The 24,983-nt window shown below is 43.7% G+C and overlaps 1 protein-coding gene across 2 annotated transcripts in view; it reads left to right on the top strand.

The window, feature by feature from the left end:
• Positions 1-3,818: 3,818 nt before the first annotated feature.
• il15l (interleukin 15, like) overlaps positions 3,819-24,983 on the top strand; it is a 153,618-nt gene continuing 132,453 nt past the window's right edge. For both annotated transcript variants that reach the window (XM_084314349.1, XM_084314347.1), the window contains exon 1: positions 3,819-3,940. The gene's annotated coding sequence lies outside the window, so the exon portion shown is untranslated. The remainder of the gene's footprint in view (positions 3,941-24,983) is intronic.

The raw sequence follows: 24,983 nt of genomic DNA, 5'->3' as shown, positions 1-24,983 counted from the left end.
TGAGTGGGTAAATGAGAGTGAGTGAGCTGAAGGAATGAGAGTGAATGAGAGTGAGTGAGTGAGTGAGTGAGTTAGTGAGCTGAAGGAATGAGAGTGAGTGAGTGAATGAGAGTGAGTGAGTGAGTGAATGAGAGTGAGTGAGTGAGTGAATGAATGAGAGTGAGTGAGTTAGTGAGCTGAAGGAATGAGAGTGAGTGAGTGAATGAATGAGAGTGAGTGAGTGAGTGAATGAGAGTGAGTGAGTGAGTGAATGAGAGTGAGTGAATGAATGAGAGTGAGTGAGTGAGTGAGTGAGCTGAAGGAATGAGAGTGAGTAAGTGAATGAGAGTGAGTGAGTGAATGAGGGAATGAGAGTGAGTGAGGGAATAAGAGAGTGAGTGAGGGAGTGAGAGTGAGTGAGTGAGCTGAGGGAATGAGAGTGAGTGAGTGAGCTGAGGGAATGAGAGTGAGTGAGTGAGCTGAGGGAATGAGAGTGAGTAAGTGAATGAGAGTGAGTGAGTGAATGAGGGAATGAGAGTGAGTGAGGGAATGAGAGAGTGAGTGAGGGAGTGAGAGTGAGTGAGGGAGTGAGCTGAGGGAATGAGAGTGAGTGAGGGAATGAGAGAGTGAGTGAGGGAGTGAGAGTGAGTGAGTGAGCTGAGGGAATGAGAGTGAGTGAGTGAGCTGAGGGAATGAGAGTGAGTGAGTGAGCTGAGGGAATGAGAGTGAGTGAGTGAATGAGGGTGAGTGAGTGAGGGAATGAGGGTGAGTTAAAGGTGTTTCTGGTAGGGTGTGATTTGAACTACTCTGGCTTTAGGTCCAGCTCACATCTGACTATAATCACAGAGGAGAAATTAAAACGGACATGGTTTTCAGGAGAGGAGTGTGTGGTGGAGCCAGATCAATGGATATGTTTATGTTTGTTTGTTTCTTTAATAGTTGTCATACAGAAGTACAGAATACTTTCATACAAAATGCTTCTTACTGTTACGCTCCAGAGACTGTGCTAGACAAGATAGTATCAAATAACATAGTATAGCATGTAATTTAGAAGAAGAAAATGAGGTCACAGTGTTCGGTATAGACATATGTACAATGTTCTGAGTTACCATATAATATACAATACTATGCAGTGTACTAATGTACAGTACTATCTAGTGCAAAGCAGAAATGGGATGAGGTACAATTTAGGTACAATTTACAGTAAGGTGTACGAGTTGTAGTGCAATCCTTCATCAATAAATATAAAGTGTGGGGAGTGGGTGCTACAGTGTGTTTGTTTAAAGTGGGTGTGTGCTATAAAGTGTGTGGAGTGGGTGCTACAGTGTGTTTGTTTAAGTGAGTGTGTGCGTGTGGATGTGTGTGCTATGTGCGTTTGGTGGTTGTTGTTGTGTAGTGTTCATTCATTGTTCGTTTAGCAGCCTGATGGCCTGGGGATAGAAGCTTCTTCTGAGTCTTTCTGTGCTCGCCTTGAGACTCCGGTATCGCTTGCCTGACCGCAGCAGTTCAAAGAGGCAGTTGTTCGGGTGACTGGAGTCTTTAATGATTCTCTTAGCCTTGCCCTTGCAACGCTTGTTGTAAATGTTCTGGAGGGTGGGGAGCCCCCCTCCAATTGTGCGTTCGGCTGAACGTATAATGTGCAGATCTTCATGATCAATATAAATTGTATTAGTAAGACACATGACATGACTCAAGTGTGAAATAGAGAGGTCAGTAAGCTTAGCTAAGAGGAGTGTGCTCCCATTGTGGCCACCAGCATCACTGGGGGAGAGAAGGGGACCCTGTAGCGCTTTTATCCAAAGCACTTTACATCCCTCACATTCACACGCCAACGGAGGCAACCATTCAAGGCGCCAACCTGCTCATCGGGAGGAGTTAGGAGTTAAGCGTCTTCCTCAAGGACACTTCAAGATGCTGCCAGGAGAAGCCAGAATTGAACCGGGAACCTTCCAATTACCAGACGACCGCTCTACTTCCTGAGCCACTGTCGGCCGCCCCACATAGACTGGGGGTCCATTGGCCCTCATGGGTGTGAGATTTGGGCTATTGTCTTGATCAGACAAGGAATGTAGATTCATCCACAAGTGGAATGATATAGATAATAACAATTTACATTGCATTATTTAAACATACCAGCATGCATTGTGCATTTGGTTTGATCCGTTTGTAGAAAATTTGACATTTTAGCTAGTATTGCCAGTACCAACTTCCTTCCCTCTGTCTGGCTGGCTAGTGGCTACCTTTTGTTTCTATTGGGGGGGGGGGTCCGTCACAGCGCGCAGTGCCTGAAGTTTGGGCCGCGCGAGCCGATGGAAATAATGGATTTCAGAGTGCAGCGGTGCCGTCGTCATATTATGGGCCTATAATAGAACTGATACGTTTCAGATACTCTATTATGCTATAGGGCAATTGAAAAGCAGGTGGAGAGTGCGATTTATCACCGAACAACCAAACAAATGATGCAACTAATTATTATCACATTAGGACCGCACTGTTGTTATTTTTGTCATCATAACTCACGTCAACATGAGTGGAATGTGAGTCCCAGTGCGCCATCATGGGTAAACACTGCCATGTTGTGCGTAAAATACGGGCAACTGTCGGCATAGCGCTGGAGAGCGCGCGGTGGTGGGCTGCACATTGACTAGCTACTAAGTGAACCAATATAAATATATCAAGTGTAATTGTTTTGTTTCTGTAAAACCCAAACGGGAGTAGGTCGTCTGACAGAGTAAGTTAAAGGACACAGAAAATTAAACCAGGAATCAATGAATGAATGAATGAATGAATGAAAACTTTATTTAACATTGCAGAAAGGGTACAATATACAGTACGGCTCAATTCACACAATTGGGATGCAGACCAGAGAAAGACGTTTTGTTTACATCAGGGTCCCCCATTTTCAATTAATAGAAATTAATTCAAGACTATGATGACACATGGTGCACATCATCCCTACCTTTACTCTTTCACTGCTGGCCATCATGGCCAGGCCATGTATGACTACTACCATACTGTCTTTATACCTGTATCACTGACTGTACATCATAATATTACAACTCATATATACATGTGATTTTAGCACTACACTCAGTACTAAAATGTAGATTATATATAATATAATTAATTATATATGTTGTACCCAGTTTAATCACCTGTACATAGGGTGACCTGGTCCAGGTGTCCCCCTTTTGGTTGTACTGTCCCACCATTTGAGACCGCGTCCCACATATTGAGAGGATGTCCCTCTTTTCGAAGCAAAAAAAAAAAGATCGAACACAAGACATTCCTGTCAAGTGATAAAGTTTGAATATTTAAAACAGATGTTAGGTGGTAACAAGCCGGCTGCCAGTGCCAAGATGAAGGTGGAGAGATATAATTCTGTATTTAATTTGTATTTTGATTGAACCTTTATCTATTTGGTGAAGACGAGTTATTCTAATAAAAAAAATTACATTATCTATCTGTCCCACTTTGTCCCACCAAAATCTTACTGTTGTCCTGCTTTTGGACTTTTTGCATCTGGTCACCCTATACCTGTACATTTGTATATTACATTACATTTGCACTCTGGTGCATGCCAAACTTATTTTCGTTGTAGGCTACTATAGCCTACTTGTGCTGTATAATGAAAAAAAATTTATCTCAGAAATGCTGTTTCTTTTTCTCGTAATATCACGCATATGTCCCTAATACACTGTGGTAGGACTTGCCAGACCACACTGGGTGGACATATGCCAAGAGTAAACTATTGTGTTGGTAGTTGTTAACGGGAGAAAAGGCTGGACTAAAAACGAGGCATTCTAGCCAGAAGGCTGGGCTAAAAACGAGGCATGTCATGTAGATGTAGTCCGAGAGAAAGCGAAACGTTCAACTCCCTTCGGCGTGGAGTCCCGTGGACTTTGGATTTTGTTATTCTGTAGACGTATTCTACATGCACTGCAGCTATAACATACTAAAGGTAAGAGGAAAATATAAAAAGATGGTATCTTTAAAACCATACCACGGTGACACATAAAATAGGCGTTGTTGATGGGGAACAGCTGCTGCACCGCAGGCATGTATCTCGAAGGGACACAGGACGGAGATAGGGATAACGGCTGCAGGCAGATCTAAGGACCTTGCTGTTTGGTTTGGCTGTGGTTCGGAGAGCCATCTGAGACATATGGCTGTTTGTTTTGGCCTGACGTTTTGGTGTTGGATCAGGGTGCCTGGTGTTGGATCAGGGAGGTGCCTGTGGGCTGTGGCGCTGTCGCCCTGTGTGGGATTTCATGCGATTTGCGCTGGGTTCTGCGCGCACATCTGACGGAGAAATTAAAATGGGATTGGAAGTTTGAAGAGCAGAACTACTAGATCATATTATATATTGCATTGTTTAAACATACGTGAAATGTGTTTGTAGAAATTAGGAAATTGTTTGCGATTATTGCGCCAGTATCAACTGTCCTCCAATGTACAGTTTCTACGCCAAATGTATATACACTCCTTTTCTGGACACTTTTGTATCACAAACAGTACTGTATTTGCAAATCTGATATGTCATAAATGTATAGATGTAGCAGTACTGTCTATCTGTATGTCATGTATGTCATATATGTTATGATGAATTGAAAATGGGGGACCCTGATGTAAACAAGACGAAAGTCTTTCTCTGGTCTGCATCCCCTTAACAATTGTATGTATTGAGCTGTACTGTACTGTACCCATTCTGCAATCTGTTAATAAACTTTTCAATCAATCAATCAATCTTCCTTCCTCTGGCTGGCTGGCTGCCTTTCTACCGCGCGGAGGAGCGCGCTTGGCCTTGGCGTGGCGCGCAAGCCTTTGGAATGGGTTCCAGAACTTAGTGATGTCGTGCATTTGTGGCGCGTTGTATCTGAAACGGCCATTGATCAGATGAAACAAACGGAGCACAGAACAGACAGATCAATTGATCAAATTACCATTCCTTATTAATAAAGCCAATCCAGAATTTCTTTGACCTTCTATATTTTTGGGGGGTAAATGTGCCCTTGTTTGGCTGGATGGAAAACAACCCCATCATCACTCAAATACAGTTCTGATTTAATTCATTCATTCATGGCTATAATATATTCAGATTCAGATTCAGATTACTTTATTCACCATATTGTACAGGTACAAATGGAACGTGATTTGACATTTCAGTGCATGATTATTCACAAATAGGAACAACAAAATAATAATAATAATGATAAATAAATAAGTGCAAAACAGGACAGAACAGTGAGACAACAATAAGACAGTAAAGTGCAGTGGTAGTGGTAGGGGACATGGATACAGTGCAGCATAGTTCAAGTCCAGAAGTCCAGCCCTATAGCAGCTCGCCATAGAGGGGGGGGTGGAGCAGGGGGACACCTGACTCGTTAACCAGGCGAGCCGCTGAGGGGAAGAAACTCAGTCTGTGGCGGGACTTTAGTGTCTTGGGCAGCCGTAGCCGCCTGCCGTGGGGGAGCATGTTGAAGAGGTTGTGACCCGGGTGGGCGGGGTCTGCCATGATCTTCCTCGCCCTCCTCAAGGCCCTGGTGGAATGTAGGGACTCGAGGGAGGGAAGGGGGCAGCCGATCACCCTCTCCGCCGAGCGTATCACCCGCTGCAGCTTGGCCTTGTCTCTGACCGTGGCTGCAGGGAACCAGGTGATGATGGAGAGGGTGAGGATGGACTGGATGATGGCGGTGTAAAACTGGACCATCATGGTCCTCCTATACACTCATACATACATAGGTTTGGTTTTGGTTTAGCTGCCGTGGACGATCAGTCAATATATTGAGTTAAATATAACTTTAAACCACATTCTGGTTTTCTGTAGCGGCTACCCTTTTATTTACACATGGACAGAGGATTGGGCCTTTAAAATATGCCATGCACGCCTATACAGGCTCATGGGATTCTGTACAGTAGGCCTATACAGTTGAAGCATAATTTGGTTGTATTGGATTACCATCTGGTTATTGTACATAATACTGTAGCCATAGGCCGACTCAAGGATGTCAGATCACACCAACCGTTGGCACATTAGAAGACAGTGTCACATAGTTTAAGACAATACATGACCACAACTTCAAGTAATTGTTTGTGATGATTTGGCTGGGGAAATATTAGAAATCAAAAACAGATGGGGCATTTGAAATGTGTTTGGGTGATGTTATGTGGGTTTAATGGGATGAGTGCACTTCCTGAGGGATTCTGGGAGTTGCTGAGGGATTCCGTGTTACAGTATATGCCTGCCTGAAGATAGTCAACGGGCTCCTGGCCTCCTGCTCCACTCCATGCCAGAGGAAACAGCAGCAGGTGGCGGTCTGCCAGAGTGAAATCCTCCGCCCCCTACGCCCTACCACCTCGTCCGGAGCTGAGGCTGGAAAACCGGTTAGCGGTGCTGAACCCGGACTCATCCCCCGATCGTCATCACTCCACCACCGATTGTCTCCATCGCTTGTGGTTGGTCATCATTCCATCTTTCGCTAAACTAAACTACTAAACTACTTCAGCATATATACTCTCTCAGTATGAAATTATTGTATGCGACTTTAACCTTGATTGGTTGAGTAATGCTTCTAATTAAGATAAGATAATATATGAATGTATTGATCCCCTTGGAGAAATTCCAGCGCCATAGCACCATGGGGGAGAGGGGAGGGGAGGTACAGGTATGGGCAGGGCCAGCCACGTTGGAACTTTAAATCGGTAGGGGGTGCTGGGGGGTCGCCGGATGATAAAAAAAAAATAATAAAAAATGTGCGGTCAGGCCACTGAACTTAGAAGCAGGCCAGGCCAGTGTTTCTAGTTGCACCAGTTAGATAACCTAGGTGGGGAACAACCAGGAGATCACTAGCTAACCTGTAATAATCCCCCCCAGAAAAATGTACTTTGCATTTGATATATTGCAAATATATGCCATTACACACACTGGCATTTAAAGGGTTAGAATTATAAAATGAATATGTGGTGTTATGATCAGGGCTGAAGTTGAATAAAATATTGTATTTATCAATTACAAAAAACTGAAAATCCATAAAAATCTGTGTTGTTGCTAATCATACATATGCTAGCCTGTTTTTTAACAATAATTTGTGATGCCATCACAAACACTGGCATTTAAAGGGTACAAATAAAAAAAATTCCTGCACCAGAATGCAGGAAATGAAGTCTTTGTAACAAAAAAATCCTGGTGGGGGACCCCCAGACCCACTGCTTAAAAAGTGGCCTGACTGGGGCTATATTTCCTGGCCTGAATGATTTCCCCAGTCCGGCCCTGGTTAAAAGCCTCCAATGCTTATTAGTGTGTGTGCGTTTGAACGTTTGCATGTTTCAACCATACATTTCCGTTTACATTTTTTTATTTTTTTTACCTCCTATAATAGTGGGGGTTGCGGCTCTCTGACACAGTTTTTTTTGGGTCGCGGCCTGAAAAGTTTGGGAACCCATGGTCTAGCCTGTACCCCCCAGACATGTTGCTGGCCCCGTCAAAACAGTATCCTATCAGCCTCTCCATGGGCAGGTCGAGGCGTAAAAAGTATTTTATACACAAAAACAGCGTCTCGGCTGTTGTGTCTGGGCCGGGCATTGTAAAAACCCCAAAAGAAGTTCTGAGCTTCCAAGTTGTCATCGGCGAACTGTATATTACACGAGAATTGTTCTTTTCCAGTGAGTGACATCAGTGGTTCCGTCAGCGCTCAAGCCAAAGAATGGGCTTTTGGATGCTTTGCCTCTAATTTGTCGCTGAATATCATGGGCAAACAGCTGTAAGATTTCGTTTTGGATGTTGTTGGACAGTTGTCTCTCTTTTGGAGCCAATTCTTCAACTCAGGATCAGACAATACACACAATATTAAAATGGTGAAGTGCTTTGAGCAGGATAAACTTATAATATACAGTGTTACAGTTATACAGTTACAGTATATACAAATATATAAATACTGTCATAAAAAAAAAGCCTATATATATGTAGCAGGGTGGATTATCCCAGCTTAGTGGGAACGGTTGCTGTCAGTCACAAGGTAGCTGGACACAGTAGAGCTCCGTCTGACTGCACCCTCGTCTTTGGGCCTGGAGCGTCAAACTGGGACCCGGTAGTGGGAGTGAATGGGGCCCGGGGGTTTACCAACCTGGTTTGGTACTCTGGTCTTCCTCGCCTCTCCGGGGCGGTCAGCAGTACTCCCCAACTCGCTCTCACTTCCCTGTTTACCTCCGTGGACCCTCCCACACCTAGTGACTGATATGCATAAATAGATTCGCTCCCCCCGCAAGCAGTACCCTCCCTCGACGACCACTAGATACCTTAATGACTGGGAGGAGAAAGGGTCAAATAATAATAATATCACCCGCATCCAAAGGGTTAGGGTTAGACTCAATAACGGACACGCACACACAACAATTCCCGTCTTAGTTCGCTTAGTATTACTTATACAGGGCAGTGACAAGTACTACTGGCAATGAGTCAAATAGCATACACTATCATTACTCCTAATTACTAATAATTAGAGTAATAACATATAGCACTTATACAATAATACCTTCGACCCCAAGAAGAAACAGTTTGAACGAGACGGGCAATTAAGAGGCATGGCCATACACGTTATTACGCTCAAAAGAAATTAAAAATGTGGGCCCACTGTACCAGAACAAAAGTCCTATGCTAATGCCGGCATGTAATGTTTGGGGTACCCCTTATGAACTGTAGTTAGCAACCATTAGCTTCGCCCGCAGGCTGCACCACACTGTGTACTGTGTAATAGATCCGGAGCATTGATGCTCGATTGTACTCAACCCAAAATGGCGGCCGCGCCGCACCACCACCGTCCGGGTGGCAAGATGGCGTCGAACGCTCTCGTCGCGGGTGCTAGCAGGCGGGGCTGGAGCAGGGGCAGTAGTGAGCTGAGAGCGTGTGCTGGGTGTTGGCGACCTCTGCCGGTCGGGACGGCCTCCCGTGTCGGCCTGAAGACAGCCGGTGTAGAACGGTTGTAGACAGCCGGTGCAGAGTCGACGGCGCGCATCCATAAACTCGCCCTCACTCACACTGAAGCTACACTCTGGGTCCCAAACAGCCCACCTGCTACACGATTATACTGTGGCGCAACGTGGTTGACTATACCACCGGTCGTCTTCAGCGCCTCGCGCTAGGGTTGCACTGGAGTCGATATAGCCGTTAGCCGCATGCTAATTGTACCGTCACACTGCTACTATAACCCGATAACTATGGACGTCAGTCCTGGGGCTCAGTCTCTCTTACTCACGCACTATCACAGATACTCTTATGATAACCCGTCGCTCGCTCCGGCGGGGCTCTCCAGTGGTTCTTTAACGGGGCTATTCCAAAGCACCTCCCGTTGTAGCTGCGACCGTTCACGGCGGCATCCCAAGCCGAAGATATCTTCCGGTTCTTCCTTCCTCCAGGTGACTCCCTCTTCCTCGCTGCCTGCCTCTCTCCTGTACACTCTCTGCCTGCCACCGCCCCCTGCTGGTACCACCTACTAGTCACACAGGAAAAAGGACTGGGTGGATCGAATATGAATCAATTTCTGCTTATAATCCATATCCCAGCGAGTAGAACAAGGAGGAGCCTGCGTCATTGTTCGTGAGAATATCAATGGAAACTAGTCAACATGTCTTTGTGCACAAAGGGGAGATAAAAGGCAAGTCAGCACATCTGAATAATAGCCATATTTTCAGGTTGCTACATATATATATATTATTATTTTTTTTTTTTGCTGCAGCACCCCCCGCACCCCCCCTTCCAACGTGCCTGGGCAGGGCAATAGTAGAAAAGACATAAATATAGAAATATGAGAAAAAACATATTTTATTATTATCCATTACCATAAGGAGGTTAGTGGTAACCGTAAGGGGATCAATAAAGGAATATCTTATCTTATCTTATCTTAAAGGACGACTCCACTTTTTTTGGAAATTAGCTTATTTAACATCTTCCCTGGAGTTAGACAAGAAGATGCATACCTTTTTTGTCTCTGTGCGTGCATTTTAGCTTTGGGAATAGACGCTCCGTTACCATAGCTTAGCTTCATCACTGGAAGTGGGGGAGGACAGTAGCCTTACAGTGCCTTACAGTGTATTGCAAGGTCTGACATTGACCAAACTTGATATGCATGACCTTGGTGGGCTCTAGGTCAACTCCTGAAAAGGGGGTCAATGTCAGACCTTGCAATCAAAAGTTAGGGGGCGCACTGAAATTATGGCAAGGGTTATTAGCCCCCTAACTTTGATTGCAAAGTCTGACATTGACCCCCTTTTCAGGAGTTGACCTAGAGCCCACCAAGGTCATGCATATCAAGTTTGGTCAATGTCAGACCTTGCAATACACTGTAAGGCACTGTAAGGCTACTGTCCTCCCCCACTTCCAGTGATGAAGCTAAGCTATGCTAACGGAGCGTCTATTCCCAAAGCTAAAATGCACGCACAGAGACAAAAAAGGTATGCATCTTCTTGTCTAACTCCAGGGAAGATGTTAAATAAGCTAATTTCCAAAAAAAGTGGAGTTGTCCTTTAACCCGTCTCAGCTGGTTTCTGGACCCACTAGGCCTAATTTGTTGTCTAATGTCTGCCTGTGGTGTCTTTGACATGAGGAATCAGTGATTATTGCTCTACGGCATCTAGGGATGCTCGATATTGGCTTTTTTACCGATACCGATATACCGATATTGTCCAACTCTTAATTTCCGATACCGATATACCGATATCAACCGATACCGATATATGCAGGGTTCCCCCCCCCCCCCAAAAACGGAATAATTTCAGGTAATTAACACTTTGGCTGCCATGGGTTAAATTCATTATCAACCGTAGGTTGCAGGCTCTATTTGTCTATAGAGAAAGTCCCCTTCTTTGCAGGGCTATAACTTTTTAAATTCTATTGCTACATTGCCATTATTAGGGCCCATTCAAAGTCCTATATGTATTGTTCATTGTGTAGCAACGTTAAACTTTTTCATTCACATATTCATAGTAAAGTATGGTCTAATGTATAAGTATGTTTTCATCTCTTTCTGCAGCTTTCTCCAGAACGTGATCTATAGCCCCAAATACATTATATTGATGATGCAATACAGTTTTATGGCAATCAGCGCGATATAAAAAATTCCAACTAGACGTACTTCTAGAAGTTACTACACGTCATCTGATGTTGACCGGATGGGCTAGGGGGCGTTTATAATTCCGTGGGCAGCGTTATACCAATCATCTAATGTGGGTCAAATGTTGATAATAGCAGTTAGTATCGAAGACGGTAACTTTACACGCTAAAACTCACCCCAGTCTCCGCGCGCCGTTGGGCGATCATCGTAGAGTAGAAATTTTATCATTATGGGATGTAGATTTACCCGGTCCATCTCCAGCTTGTATAATGGTATATACGTCCAAATCATGTTGTTTATCGAGTTATTGGCAATCGATCGCTGTGTATTGTGACGAGCTAGAATGCCGGGACCTATAGCGAGTGCCCGGAAGTAATACGGCCGTCCAGCACAACCGCTATGGCACTTCCTGTTAAGCGATTGCGCCGATCGGCCACCAGATGGCGCTCCTGAACCGCCAGAGAGCTCAGTGGGTCCTCCTGGTGGATCTCAGGCCAGCGGAGGGGAAATATGAATCCGGTCCCAGATTTTTTAAATATTGATATCAAAGACGCTGTAAAGCGTCTTCGGCAACTTGAGCATGGCCGGGAATGACGTGTTAACACGGCTTCTGGCAGCCAAAGTGTTAACATTACCTATCTCTTGTTGTGGAATTAACACAACATTATGCATACTTTTGACAATAAATAAAATCAGAATTTGTTCTTACTTACTTGCCTGGGTAAATAAAGGTTATAGAATTGTAAAAAAAAAAAAAAAAAAAAATTATATATATTTTTTTTGAAAACCGATCACATTTTAATGCCAATATCGGTAGGCCGATAATATCGGACATCCCTAATAATAACTCATTTAGAGTAAAATATGGATTGTCATCTTGGTTTACACCAGAATAAACAGTCCTGATTAGTGATTAATGAAAGGACTTATGGCGCTTTTCCACTGCATAGTACCTACTCGACTCTACTCTACTCTACTCTACTCGCTTTAGGTACCTGGTACCATGTTGCTTTTCCACTGCAGGTACTAAAATAAAGTACTCAGTTTGTCTCCGTGTGGGGAGGCGGGGCTGCTGGTGATCAGCATGAGAGCTCACCGAGTGAATCCACAGTCACTTGATCCTCAATAGGAAACCAACCTAGATTTACCCTGAAGGACTGGTTCTGGCCGAAGTGTTCGTTATACAAGTATCACAGAGACATTTCAAATGTACTCACAGTTGCACGAGGGTTTCGGACAGAGATACGGGATGGTTTGAAAGCTCGGCGTTGCTAATAAACATTTTAAATATTTTTTATAAACTGCTCAAAACGGCATTATTTCCGGCGTTGGGTGCATGATGCGCATGCGCTGTGATCACACCAGGCAGCCAACGCCGGAAATAATGCAGTGTTGAGCAGTTTATAAAAAATATTTAAAATGTTTATTAGCAACGCCGAGCTTTCAAACCATCCCGTATCTCTGTCCGAAACCCTCGTGCAACTGTGAGTACCTTTGAAATGTCTCTGTGATACTTGTATAACGAACGGTTCGGCCAGAACCAGTCCTTCATGGTAAATCTAGGTTGGTTTTCTATTAAGGAGCAAGTGACTGTGGATTCACTCGGTGCATCACAGTCACGAAAGGGGCTATGAGCTTGGCAAGCCAGAGTAAAACACAGTTTTCAATCAATCAATAACAACATTAACGAGACTCTCGTTGTGTCTATTCTGCTAACGCTAACGTTACCCCTCATTGTGTCTATTCTACAAGCGTTAACGTCAGCTAGGCTGTCTATATATGCTAGCATTAGGCTAACAACAACGCTGTAACGTTACCAGTCGCGTCTATTTGCTAACGTTAGCATTAGGTGTTGTGGAGGGGGGGGGGCAACCGCGGGGGGGCGGGGGCGCTCTCTCGTTGTCGGAACACAGTGTGAGAAGAGCATTTATGCAGGTGAACACCAGGAAGGCTGCAGGCCCAGATGGTATAACAGGACGCATACTTAAGTCCTGTGCAAACCAGCTTGCCCCGGTGTTCACCGCCATATTTAATCAATCCCTGGCGGAGTCAGTAGTCCCTGCCTGCTTCAAGATGTCTACCATCATCCCTGTACCGAAGAAACCCTCCCCAACATGTCCAAATGATTACAGACCGGTGGCACTCACCTCTGTGGTCATGAAATGTTTCGAGAGGCTGGTCAAGGACCACATTTGTGCCTCTCTCCCCAGCGATATGGACCCTATGCAATTTGCATACAGGACAAACAGGTCCACTGATGACGCGGTCTCCCAGGTACTGCACAGCACTCTCTCCCACCTTGACCGTCAGAAGGGGGGCTATGTGAGACTGTTGTTCATTGACTACAGCTCAGCGTTCAACACCATAGTCCCCACCAGACTGGTGGACAAGCTGATCGAGCTAGGCCTGAGCTCCGCCCTGAGCGCCTGGGTACTGGACTTTCTGAGTGAAAGACCCCAGGCGGTCAGGGTGGGGGGTCAGACCTCCAACACCATCACCCTGAGCATCGGGTCCCCCCAGGGCTGTGTTCTAAGCCCCCTGCTGTACTCACTCTACACACACGACTGTGTGGCCAAGTTCAGCTCCAACTCCATTGTGAAGTTCGCCGACGACACGGTGGTGGTGGGGCTGATCTCGGACAACGACGAGAAGGCCTACCGGGAGGAGGTTGAGGTACTGGAACGTTGGTGCCAGGACAACAGCCTGCTCCTGAACATTGGTAAAACCAAGGAGCTGATCGTGGATTATAGGAGAGGACAGCGGGAGACACACACACCACTGAGGATTAACGGGGCTACCGTGGACAGGGTGAGCAGCTTCAAGTACCTGGGGGTCCACATCTCAGAGGACCTGACATGGTCAACACACATAGGCACAGTAGTAAAGAAAGCGAAGCAGCGCCTCTACCACCTGAGACAGTTAAGGAAGTTCAGAGTATCGGGGAAGATACTTCAGTCCTTCTACTCAGGAGCTGTAGAGAGCATCTTGACCGGAAACATCACTGCCTGGTATGGGAACAGCACGGCACAGGACAAGAAGGCCCTACAGAGTGTGGTGCGCTCAGCCGAGCGTACCACGGGTATTGCGCTACCTCCCCTGCAGGCTCTATACAACAAGAGGTGCAAATCCAGAGCCTGCAGGATAATGAAAGACCCCCACCACCCCAATAACAGCCTGTTCCAGCTGCTGAGGTCAGGCAGACGCCTGCGAATTCTAGAGACTAAGACGGAGAGGCTTAGGCTAAGCTTCTTCCCCCAGGCCATCAGAGCCTTGAACAATGAACATCGAGAGACACAGAAACTGAACTATCCACACACAAGTACATACACGACACGCACGCTGAGCACGCTCACACACTAGCAGCCACTTTAACACTCATGCCGCACACACGCACACTTATGGCCAGAGGAAAGGCCACTTAAAATAGTATAACATCAGGAACAGTGTATTGCACTACTAAAGCTAACTAGCATGTCCTATATGCTCTGTAAATACTAATGTACAGATACCGAGATGGCACACCATGTACCTGTTTATTGCACTGTTTTATTGGATTCTATTAATATGTTGTACCACTGTATTTTATTGGATTCTATTATATGTTGTACCACTGTATTGCACATCGTCGCGGGCAAGACCAGCCGCATTTCATTGTATACCTGTATGCCGTGACAATTAAAACTCTTGAATCTTGAATCTTGAATCTTGAGGTAATAACCGTTTTAAAATGGATGGTGATTACCTCGCGTTGTGTCTATTCTACTAGCATTAACGTTACTCATACAAACAATCAATAGCGAGTTATATTGATCCCGCTATGTACGATAGCCATGCTAAAACGCTAGCACAACATTAGCACATTAGAACATTCCTTCCACCGTTGTGGAGCTTAAGCCTTAACAAGTCAGCGATCTTTTTGCGAGACTAAACTCTCCGCTCGGTGGCAAATTGTGTTGATGTCGGTTTTGTTTAATCAATAAATGAGGCAGAATACACAGTGACTGTATCGTTTGTTTATTGAACTTGTGCCTGCTGCAACCATAATGAAATCCTATGCGAGACATTAAAGATGGCGGCTTTCTGTTTTCGTTCAGACCAGTTCAGACTCTCCAACTAGTGACGCGTCTCTCTTCTGACCAATCAGTGGTCTGCAGTGTTTCACGTGACTTTTATAGTACCAGTTCTACCCGCTTGGCTCGCGCTTGGAACCAGACTCGAGCAGGGACTAAAAAAGTACCGAAAAAGTACCTGGTACCAGCCTGGTACCAGGTACTTTGGTAATGGAAAACCGAAAATACCGAGTAGAGTAGAGTAGAGTAGAGTAGAGTAGGTACCATGCAGTGGAAAAGCGCCATTAGACATTCTGGAGACTCATTAGGCTACCTTTAGACAAATCAGGAATAAATGCACATCCGTGGTGAAGAATGCAAGAACAGGCTATTATTTAGACCTGGGCCTTGTTTGGGAAAGCGGTAAACACTTAATAAAAGTAAAGCTTCTACCACCATACCTACACATGTTCAATTTAATGATAGTTTAATTACTGAACAAAAATATATACATGCCAAGCTCTTTACAAGCCATTTGTTAGTGTTGGCCATTAATTCAGAACAGCTATCCTGGTAGGCATGGTGATCATGGAACCTCCCTCCATGTGTTCTAGTGTTCTAGAAGGATTCACCCATTAATGCAAGGAAATCAACTATAGAATAAGCTAGATCCTCTTTTCCTCAAACTACAGTAGCTGCTCCATTAATTACAGACCAAATAACACATATATTTAACCTCTATTATAGTTCTAAATGCCTGAATAACGGCCCGTGTAACCCCCTTACATAAGTGGAGACAGAAGTGACTTAATTACCATCCAAGCTCCAAGCTGTTCTGATATAGCAAAACCTAGCAAAACTGTTAGGACTCTGTAACTGGTGGGCTCAAATGCACAACACGGGAGACAGGATAATGTTTGTTTATTACTACGTAGAGTGGGGGGAAAACAAGTGCAGTGTGTGTGCATCTTTAGCCTGGGTTGTATTTAAGCATTACATCACGCGCAGGAGTGGTTTGTGAAAAATAAACCATGCCTAGGGGTGGTCGTTAGACCCCCCCTAGGCATGGTTTATTTTTCACAAACCACGACAAGCTAAAAGCAATTGGTTTTGATAGTTTATCAGTGAGCTGGATACAATCCTACCTGGAGGGGAGAGAACAGATGGTGGAGGTAAACGGTACCCTATCCCCCCCCCTCACAGTGAACTGTGGTGTTCCACAAGGAAGCATACTAGGACCACTACTGTTCCTAATTTATGCAAATGACATGTCGTCAGCTTGTGACTGCAACTTGTTCCTGTTTGCGGACGACTCAGCCCTGCTGGTCTCTGACAAGAACAAGTTACAGGTTGAAAAAACCCTCAGCTCGGAACTAGGCAAAATCTGCATATGGCTCGCCGACAACAAACTATCATTACACATGGGCAAAACAGAGTCCATTCTCTTCGGTTCAAATAACAAACTCAGCAAGACCGACGGCTTCTCAGTTACAGTGGGTGACAATATTGTCACAAGGAAAGATTAAATTACCTACCTGGGTTCCATCCTAGAGGTTAATCTTTCCTGTGACAAAATGGCATCCAATGTAATAAAAAAAGTCAACCAACAAACTCGATTCTTGTACCGGATCTCCTCTCTGGTAAACAAGAATACCCTGAAGACTCTGGCAGGAGCACTCATTCAAGGGTACTACGACTATGCTTGCACCTCATGGTACCAAAGCACCTCAAAGGCACTAAAAACCAAATTATAAACATCTCAAAACAAACTAGTCAGACTACTGCTTGACCTGACTCCTAGAACCCACCTCACCCCTGCACACTTTGCCAACCTAGGATGGCTTAGAGTAGACGACAGAGTACAGCAACTTGCAATGGGCCTGGTCTACAAGATACACTACACGACCAAGGTACCCATGTACATGTCAAAATACTTCCCAAAGGTCAGTGAATACCACGATCACAACACCAGAGGGAGCTCCACAAATCATGTAAAACCCAGATTTGGCTCAAACAAGGGATTAAACACGTTTCGCAATTATGCCACATCAATGTGGAACGCCCTACCCAAAGCTGTAAAGGAATGTGAATCACTACCCACCTTCAAAAACACTCTCAAAGAACACCTACGGGAGACTGCAATTCGAAACTGGCCCCTACAAATGTCCTAACCCAGTTGTACAATAAAGACCAAGCATGGCTTTGTCAGTATTCCAATGTACAGTGCCCCCCCCTACCCAACCCCCCCCCCCCCACCTCCAATGTACAGCCCCACCCAACCCCACCCCACCTACCCAACCTCCTCCAATGTACAGTTTCTATGTCAAATGTATGTCAGTATTCCAATGTACAGTGTGTCCCCCCCACACCTCCAATGTACAGCCCCACCTCACCTACCCAACCTCCTCCAATGCACAGTTTCTATGTCAAATGTATACTAGGAATGCACCGAAATTTCGGCCACCGAAAGTTTTCGGCTGAAAATGACCAAAAATTGCCTTTCGGCTATCGGCCGAAAGAGTTTTTTCACCGAAAATATATCACCGAAACAGAAGCAACCTGTAACCTAACGCGTGTTGTTGTGATGATGTCATCAAAACGTGGCTTGAGTCATTACATGCGCGCTGTTTCTATGTGTCGCGCTGTTTCTATGTAAACTCAGCGCGCAACGCGTCCAATAAATGCGTCTTTAACATGCTTTATATCCTTATTCAGATTCAGATTCAGACAACTTTATTGGTCCCGCGTGGGGCAATTCATATTTATTTATTATTTACTATATGCCCGTCGCGGTTAACTTAAGAGGGGGGGGATTGTGTTTCTCACATTGTCTGTCGTTGATAATATAATCTGAAGAGCATTATTATTATTATCATTCTCAAGAATACACGTTGCGCGTCTACTGTGCCAAAGTCAAGAGAGCACATTCATCTGCGGAGTAGAAAGGTGCACTCAGTAGAGCACAGATGTCCGCCACTTGACTTGGAATTAATGTACTGTATGCATTCAGAAGTGCTGAATAAATGTTTTATGGACCCATAATAGTGATTATTTATTATTTAAGTTAAGTTTTGCCATAATCATATATTTTTCCATAATCAGGTAGCTGAACAACATTGGTAAAAAAAAATTCTATTCTATGAATAATTTTTGGCCAACTGTTTCCTATTTTCGGTATCGGTTTCGGCCAAGAATTCCCATTCGTTGCATCCCTAATATACACTCTTTTTCTGGATTTTTTTTAGTATCACAAACAGTACTGTATTTGCAAATCTGGTATGTCATAAATGTATAGATGTAGCAGTACTGTCTATCTGTATGTCGTGTGTGTCATATGATGAATTGAAAATGGGGGACCCTGATGGAAACAAGACGAAAGTCTTTCTCAGGTCTGCATCCTCTTAACAATTGTATGTATTGAGCTGTACTGTACTGTACCCATTCTGCAATCTGTTAATAAACTTTTCAATCAATCAATGCAAGTGGTGTAATGCTTTTATACAACTGCCACATTCATCCAACCTTATTGCTATACAATAAACACACATTAATTGAAGATTTATTGAAAAAACCATCCGCCAGTTCCCAAAAAAGAAAAAAAGAGAAGTTGCCTCCATGTGGAAGCAGCTCGGAAGTGCATTCAACTGTTCTCAGTAGGACATCCAACCAACTAACACATCCAACTGTCTTTCAACTAAGACATCCAACCAACTAACACATCCAACTGCCTTTCAACTAAGACATCCAACCAACTAACACATCCAACTGCCTTTCAACTAAGACATCCAACCAACTAACACATCCAACTTTTCTTTAGTTTTTAACACTTTGGCTGCCTAAGGTTAAATTCATGATATACCATAGATTGCCAGCGCTATTTGTCTATGGAGAAAGTCCCCTTCTTTGCAGGGCTATAACTTTTTAAATTCTATTGCTACATTGCCATTATTAGGGCCCATTCAAAGTCCTATATGTATTGTTCATTGTGTAGCAACGTTAAACTTTTTCATTCACATATTCATAGTAAAGTATGGTCTAATGTATAAGTATGTTTTCATCTCTTTCTGCAGCTTTCTCCAGAACGTGATATATAGCCCCAAATGCATTATATTGATGATGAAATACAGTTTGATGGCAATCAGCGCGATATAAAAAATTCCAACTAGACGTACTTCTAGAAGTTACTACACGTCATCTGATGTTGACCGGATGGGCGAGGGGGCGTTTATAATTCCGTGGGCAGCGTTATACCAATCATCTAATGTGGGTCAAATGTTGATAATAGCAGTTAGTATTGAAGACGGTAACGTTACACGCTGAAACTCACCCCAGTCTCCGCGCGCCGTTGGGCGATCATCGTCGAGTAGAAATCGTATCATTATGGGATATATTTTTACCCGGTCCATCTCCAGCTTGTATAATGGTATAATATATAATAATAATTTAGGACCTGCTCAGAGGTCACCAATCGGCACACATGCGATGCATGCATGCAATTCGTATCTGCGATTAACCCATCCCGTCGTCCTTCCCCCCCAAGGGCAGCCGGGAGCAGACAGGCGTCAACGTGAGCCGCGCCAGGGGACCAATCCAAGTGCTCCTGTTCGTCTTCGTCAAGGACGCCACAGCGTTAGCGATCTATTGTAGTGCATGTTTTTCCATTGGGTTTATCTTATCGGGGGGAAAGCCTTGCGAGCATGGGGAGAACATGCAAACTCCACACAGAAAGGCCTGGGAGATACCCCACCTGGGTAACTGGCATCATGGAAACCTGGTCCCCAAGCGGGAATCGAACCCTGGACCTTCTTGCTGTGAAGCGACAGTGTTAACCACTACTATACGTCCAAATCATGTTGTTTATCGAGTTATTGCCAATCGATCACCGCGTAGCGTGACGAGCCAGAGTCCCATGACCTATAGCGAGCGCCCGGAAGTACTACGGTCGTCATGACAACCTCTATTCAACATCCTGTTTGGCGATTGCGCCGATCGGCCACCAGATGGCGCTCCTGAACCGCCAGAGAGCTCAGTGGGTCCTGCTGGTGGATCTCAGGCCAGCGGAGGAGACATATGAATCCGATCGCAGATTTTTGAAATATTGATATAAGGACGACGTAACGCGTCCTCCGGCAACTTTAGCATGGCCAGCAAAGACGTCTAAAGACGGGTCCCGGCACTCAAAGTGTTAATTATGAAGTTAGTGGTTGTTATTGGAATGATTGATTGATTGATTGAAAATTGTATTACCAGATGCAGAATGGGTACAATACAGTATGGCTCAATACACATAATTGTTAAGGGGATGCAGACCTACTTTCTATAGAACTTCATTCTTAGATGCTTCTATTGAAAGTAGGTAAAAAAAAAAATAATAATTGCAATTAATCAATCAATCAATTCGCGCGATTTTTATTTTGTTCTACAATGACTCATGACCCATCAATTACATCATCCAACATTGTTTAAGCAACTAAGACATTGTGTGTGTGTGTGTGTGTGTGTGTGTGTGTGTGTGTGTGTGTGTGTGTGTGTGTGTGTGTGTGTGTGTGTGTGTGTGTGTGTGTGTGTGTGTGTCCTTTACTATCAAAAGAGCAATTTTCAAATACAAATATTACAAAGTCCCCTATGTGCTTTATGTCCGCAAAAAGTCATAGGAACATACATACATATGATGTGGGAATGTCCAGGAGTACTTACTTACTGTAAATTGTACCTAAAATTGTACCTCATCCCATTTCTGCTTTGCACTAGATAGTACTGTACATTAGTACACTGCATAGTATTGTGTATTGTATATTATATGGTAACTCAGAACATTGTACATATGTCTATACCGAACACTGTGACCTCATTTTTCTTCTTCTAAATTCATGCTATATTATGTTATTATGTTATTTGATACTATCTTGTCTAGCACAGTCTCTGGAGCGTAACAGTAAGAAGCATTTTGTATGAAAGTATTCTGTACTTCTGTATGACAACTATTAAAGAACTTGAACTAATAGGCAAAACACAGCGAAAGGTAAGAGAGCCTAAATGCATATTTGAGGTGGCAGGGTCGAGTTTATGCTGTTTCACTGATTATGGTTATACCTACATTTGACTTGCCTATATGTAACCTACTGCTCTGTAGCTCTCCAACCCTCTCACAGATGAAATGCCTACAGATTCTCTCTCTTTCACTTCAACAAACGAATCATGAAAGCCAAGAGCCTCCTCTCTGTTGCCATGTAGGTCATTCTGTTTCCTAATCAAGAACCCGCCTCTGGGTCTGAGGTGCAGCCACGGCTCCCCGCCGCGTCCCGCCCTTCCACCCAGTCACTGCACACAACGCTGCAACTGTTAACCAACGCTGCAGTTAACCACCCAAAGCAATTTCCTCTGTCTCTGAGCCGTTTCCCAAATGATGCAATTCTCAGCTCGACTTCTAAAAAAGTTTCCCCACTTTAAAAAACATGCCAACTCTGCATGTCTCCGTGGTCCCCCGTCTAGTTGTCATGATGACACAGAACCCTTGTAGGAAAGACTTCAGATCCAGAATATGGTAGAAACCTGTCATATGTATATAGATGTCTATGCTCTGCTGTCCCCTCTGTCTCTTATCTGTCTCTTTCTGTCTATCTTTCTATCTCTCTATCGCTCTCGTCCCCTCTCTTTCTCTCTCTATTCTTTGTCTTTCTGTGTAAGTGTGTGTGTGTGTCTCTCACTTTTCCTCCACTGAGAGAGATAAAAAACAAATAAAAAACACATGGTTGCTCAGAAGTCAGAAGAAGTCAGAAGAAGCTTCTATCCTCAGGCCATCAGAATGCTAAATGACAATAACACTATGTAACAACCATCAAATGCACTCACAGCACACACATCCACACGCACACACTCACTTTAAACAAACAACTCACTGCAGCACCCACTTTACCCACTTTAGAACACCTAAACACACTTTATATTTATTGGTAAAGAATTTGCACTACAACCCATACCTCATTACACCTTACCTAATTTGTACCTCATCCCATTTCTGCTTTGTACTGTATAGTATATTGTATTGTAACTCAGTTACTTCTACTCTGCATTGTACATTGTATATATGATATACTGAACACTTTTGTCTACGTACTTGACTTCTATTTTACACTTGCTATACTTATTTTATACTTATCTATTTTTGTCTAGCACAGTCTCTGGAGCGTAACAGAAAGAAGCATTTTGTATAAAAGTATTCTGTACTTCTGTATGACAACTAATAAAGAAACTTGAAACTTTCTGGGCCATGGTTGCATTATTTCTCACTAATATAACGGAGATAAACATACCTTGTTTGCCACACATTTTATTATTAAATGATGATTCATCTCTAAAATTAACACCTCACAAAAAGAGAGTGTTTCTGGCCGGTTTAACGGCAGCAAAGAAAATGCTCGTAATGAGATGGAAACCACCTCATAGTCTCAATATTTACCGTTGGAAACTGTCATTCTACGAAGTATTGAGATTAGAGGCATCCAGTGCTAGAGCACAGGGAGCAAGGACAGAATCGATCCAAATATTATTTACTGCGGCCCAGAAGGTAAAATCAGCACTCAACTAGGTTGAACACTTGTACCTTGACACCAGAGAATGAACAAAAATCACGTTGCTGTTGTTTCCATTTATCCTTTCCTTTTCTGTTTACTGTTATAATTTGTTGTGATTGTTTCTAAATTGTATTGTATTTTTCTTGGTTATCTTAGATTACTTGGTTATCTAACAAACATAATCATGATTTCTTTTCTAATTAAGAGTATCCTATACACGTATGCATCAAGGTTTCCCCCTCTCCTAAAATGTCCATGCAAACCCGGGGGGCTGGGAGGGGGGTTAAGAAGCGACCTGGGCTGTCTCGCAGACACAGGACCGCCAGAACGGAGGAAAAGACTGTCACAACTGCAAGAGGCAGGCTACACAGTATATGAATATACTGACGGACAATCTATACTGAAAAGACACTTTTTATGCCACTGTGTGAATTAATATGAAATGCTGATGTGAATGTCTTTCCTCTGAACTTGTTTTAAAAAAAAGACAAAATAAAAAAGTTGGTCACAAAAAAGAAAAAGCAATTTCCCCCCCCTCCCACAAAAAAAATCCTCCGGAGCCGCAAAACCAATTTACCCTTAAAATGAAGACAACACAATGTATAACATTTTATATATAGTTATCCCCAAGCATACCCCACATTTAGCATAAAACGCCTGACAATTGCATACCCAAAGTAATATGCGATTTATTATACTTTATACTTATAGCACACAGTTTGTTGCATTAACACTTTGAGTGCCAACAATGAGAATTCTCGTTATTTCATGCCAACCGTTCAGTGCCAACGACGAGAAATCTCGTTATTAATCTGTTGACAGATGCTGGCTATGGGGGGACAATAACTTATCATGACGACAAGGTCCTCTCACTTCAGTCTTTAATCTGTGTAGTTTATTATCACATTGGTACACAGTACATGAGACCTTCTCTCTGTGGGAGGTAGGTGGGAAGAGACAGAGAGGGAGGGAACAATCCCTTAAATACCCTCTTACCTGGCACCAGCGTCAATAGCTACGCCTATAGCGCCCTCTTGTGGACACAGTTAGACAGTTACATGCAATCGTATACATCACATAACTTTAACAGTTGACATGTTCAAAAAAGTAGTAGAGGGAAGCTAAGCTTATTGATCCCTACGGACCCTACCCCTTACATTTACTTTTTTTTTAACATTTTTTATATACATTATATACTATACTTTGACTTATAGTACAAAAAGAAAAAACTTGAGTCACTTGACAGCAGTAAATACAATACCACACTACATAACACAATATAACATTACTTTGTTTATCCGCATTACTCAATTCTATAATTCTCTAATGTGTATTTTTTAAGCTGCTTTTTAAATTGTGCAATATGTTTACTCATTTTGTGTCATGTTCCTAGGCCCGGTCCTGGCTGGACTGGGCAGGATGGTAACATTGGGCAGTGCCCTCCACCTAACATTGGGCAGTGCCCTCCACCTAACATTGGCTCTCTGCTAGGCTTGGGCGGTATCATTTTTTTCACACCGTCATACCTTGCTGACATAATACCCCGGTATACGGTAATGACGGTATGACAAAAACAATAACGTTAGCATGTAGCCTAGCCATGGCAGACTATTTGATTCCTTAAGGGCTCGAAATTGCCTGAGTTTTGGTCATATGCTCCCGAAATGCTCCCGCTGTTTGGCTACTTCTATGTGCAGTGAAAACTACTCGAATGCTTTATAACCTAGTCATTGATTTAGTTCAGGGTAATCTAAAATTAGCCGCGGAGCTAACGCTAGCTAACGTGAGCTAACGCTAGTTAATCAAGCTCACAGAGAGAGATAAACAGGTCATATGCTCCCGAAATGCTCCCGCTGTTTGGCTACTTCTATGTGCAGTGAAAACTACTTGAATGCTTTATAACCTAGTCATTGATTTAGTTCAGGGTAATCTAAAATTAGCCGCAGCGCTAACGCTAGCTAACGTGAGCTGACGCTAGTTAATCAAGCTCACAGAGAGAGATAAACAGCCGACAGCGAACAGTACAGGTACAAATACAATAAAAAGCGGGTGGGGGCTGTTGTGTAAACCTTGTACTCTTTAGTTCACATATAATAAGAGACAGATTATTTGCTTGCTCCACCAGTGCACAACAACCACAACGCTTTACGGTATTTTCACAGCACTGTCGCAACATTACCGTAAAACGTGAACACCGTTCACTCGCTCCACTAGTGAGGAATGGTCTCGCCCTCTACTGGCGCGTGTGTGCACTACACTCAAAACTCTGTTTCACT

This window comes from Notolepis coatsorum (assembly GCF_963971535.1).
Source record: "Notolepis coatsorum genome assembly, chromosome: 1".
Classification (NCBI taxonomy): domain Eukaryota; kingdom Metazoa; phylum Chordata; class Actinopteri; order Aulopiformes; family Paralepididae; genus Notolepis; species Notolepis coatsorum.
This window is presented reverse-complemented; position numbering and strand designations above follow the sequence as displayed.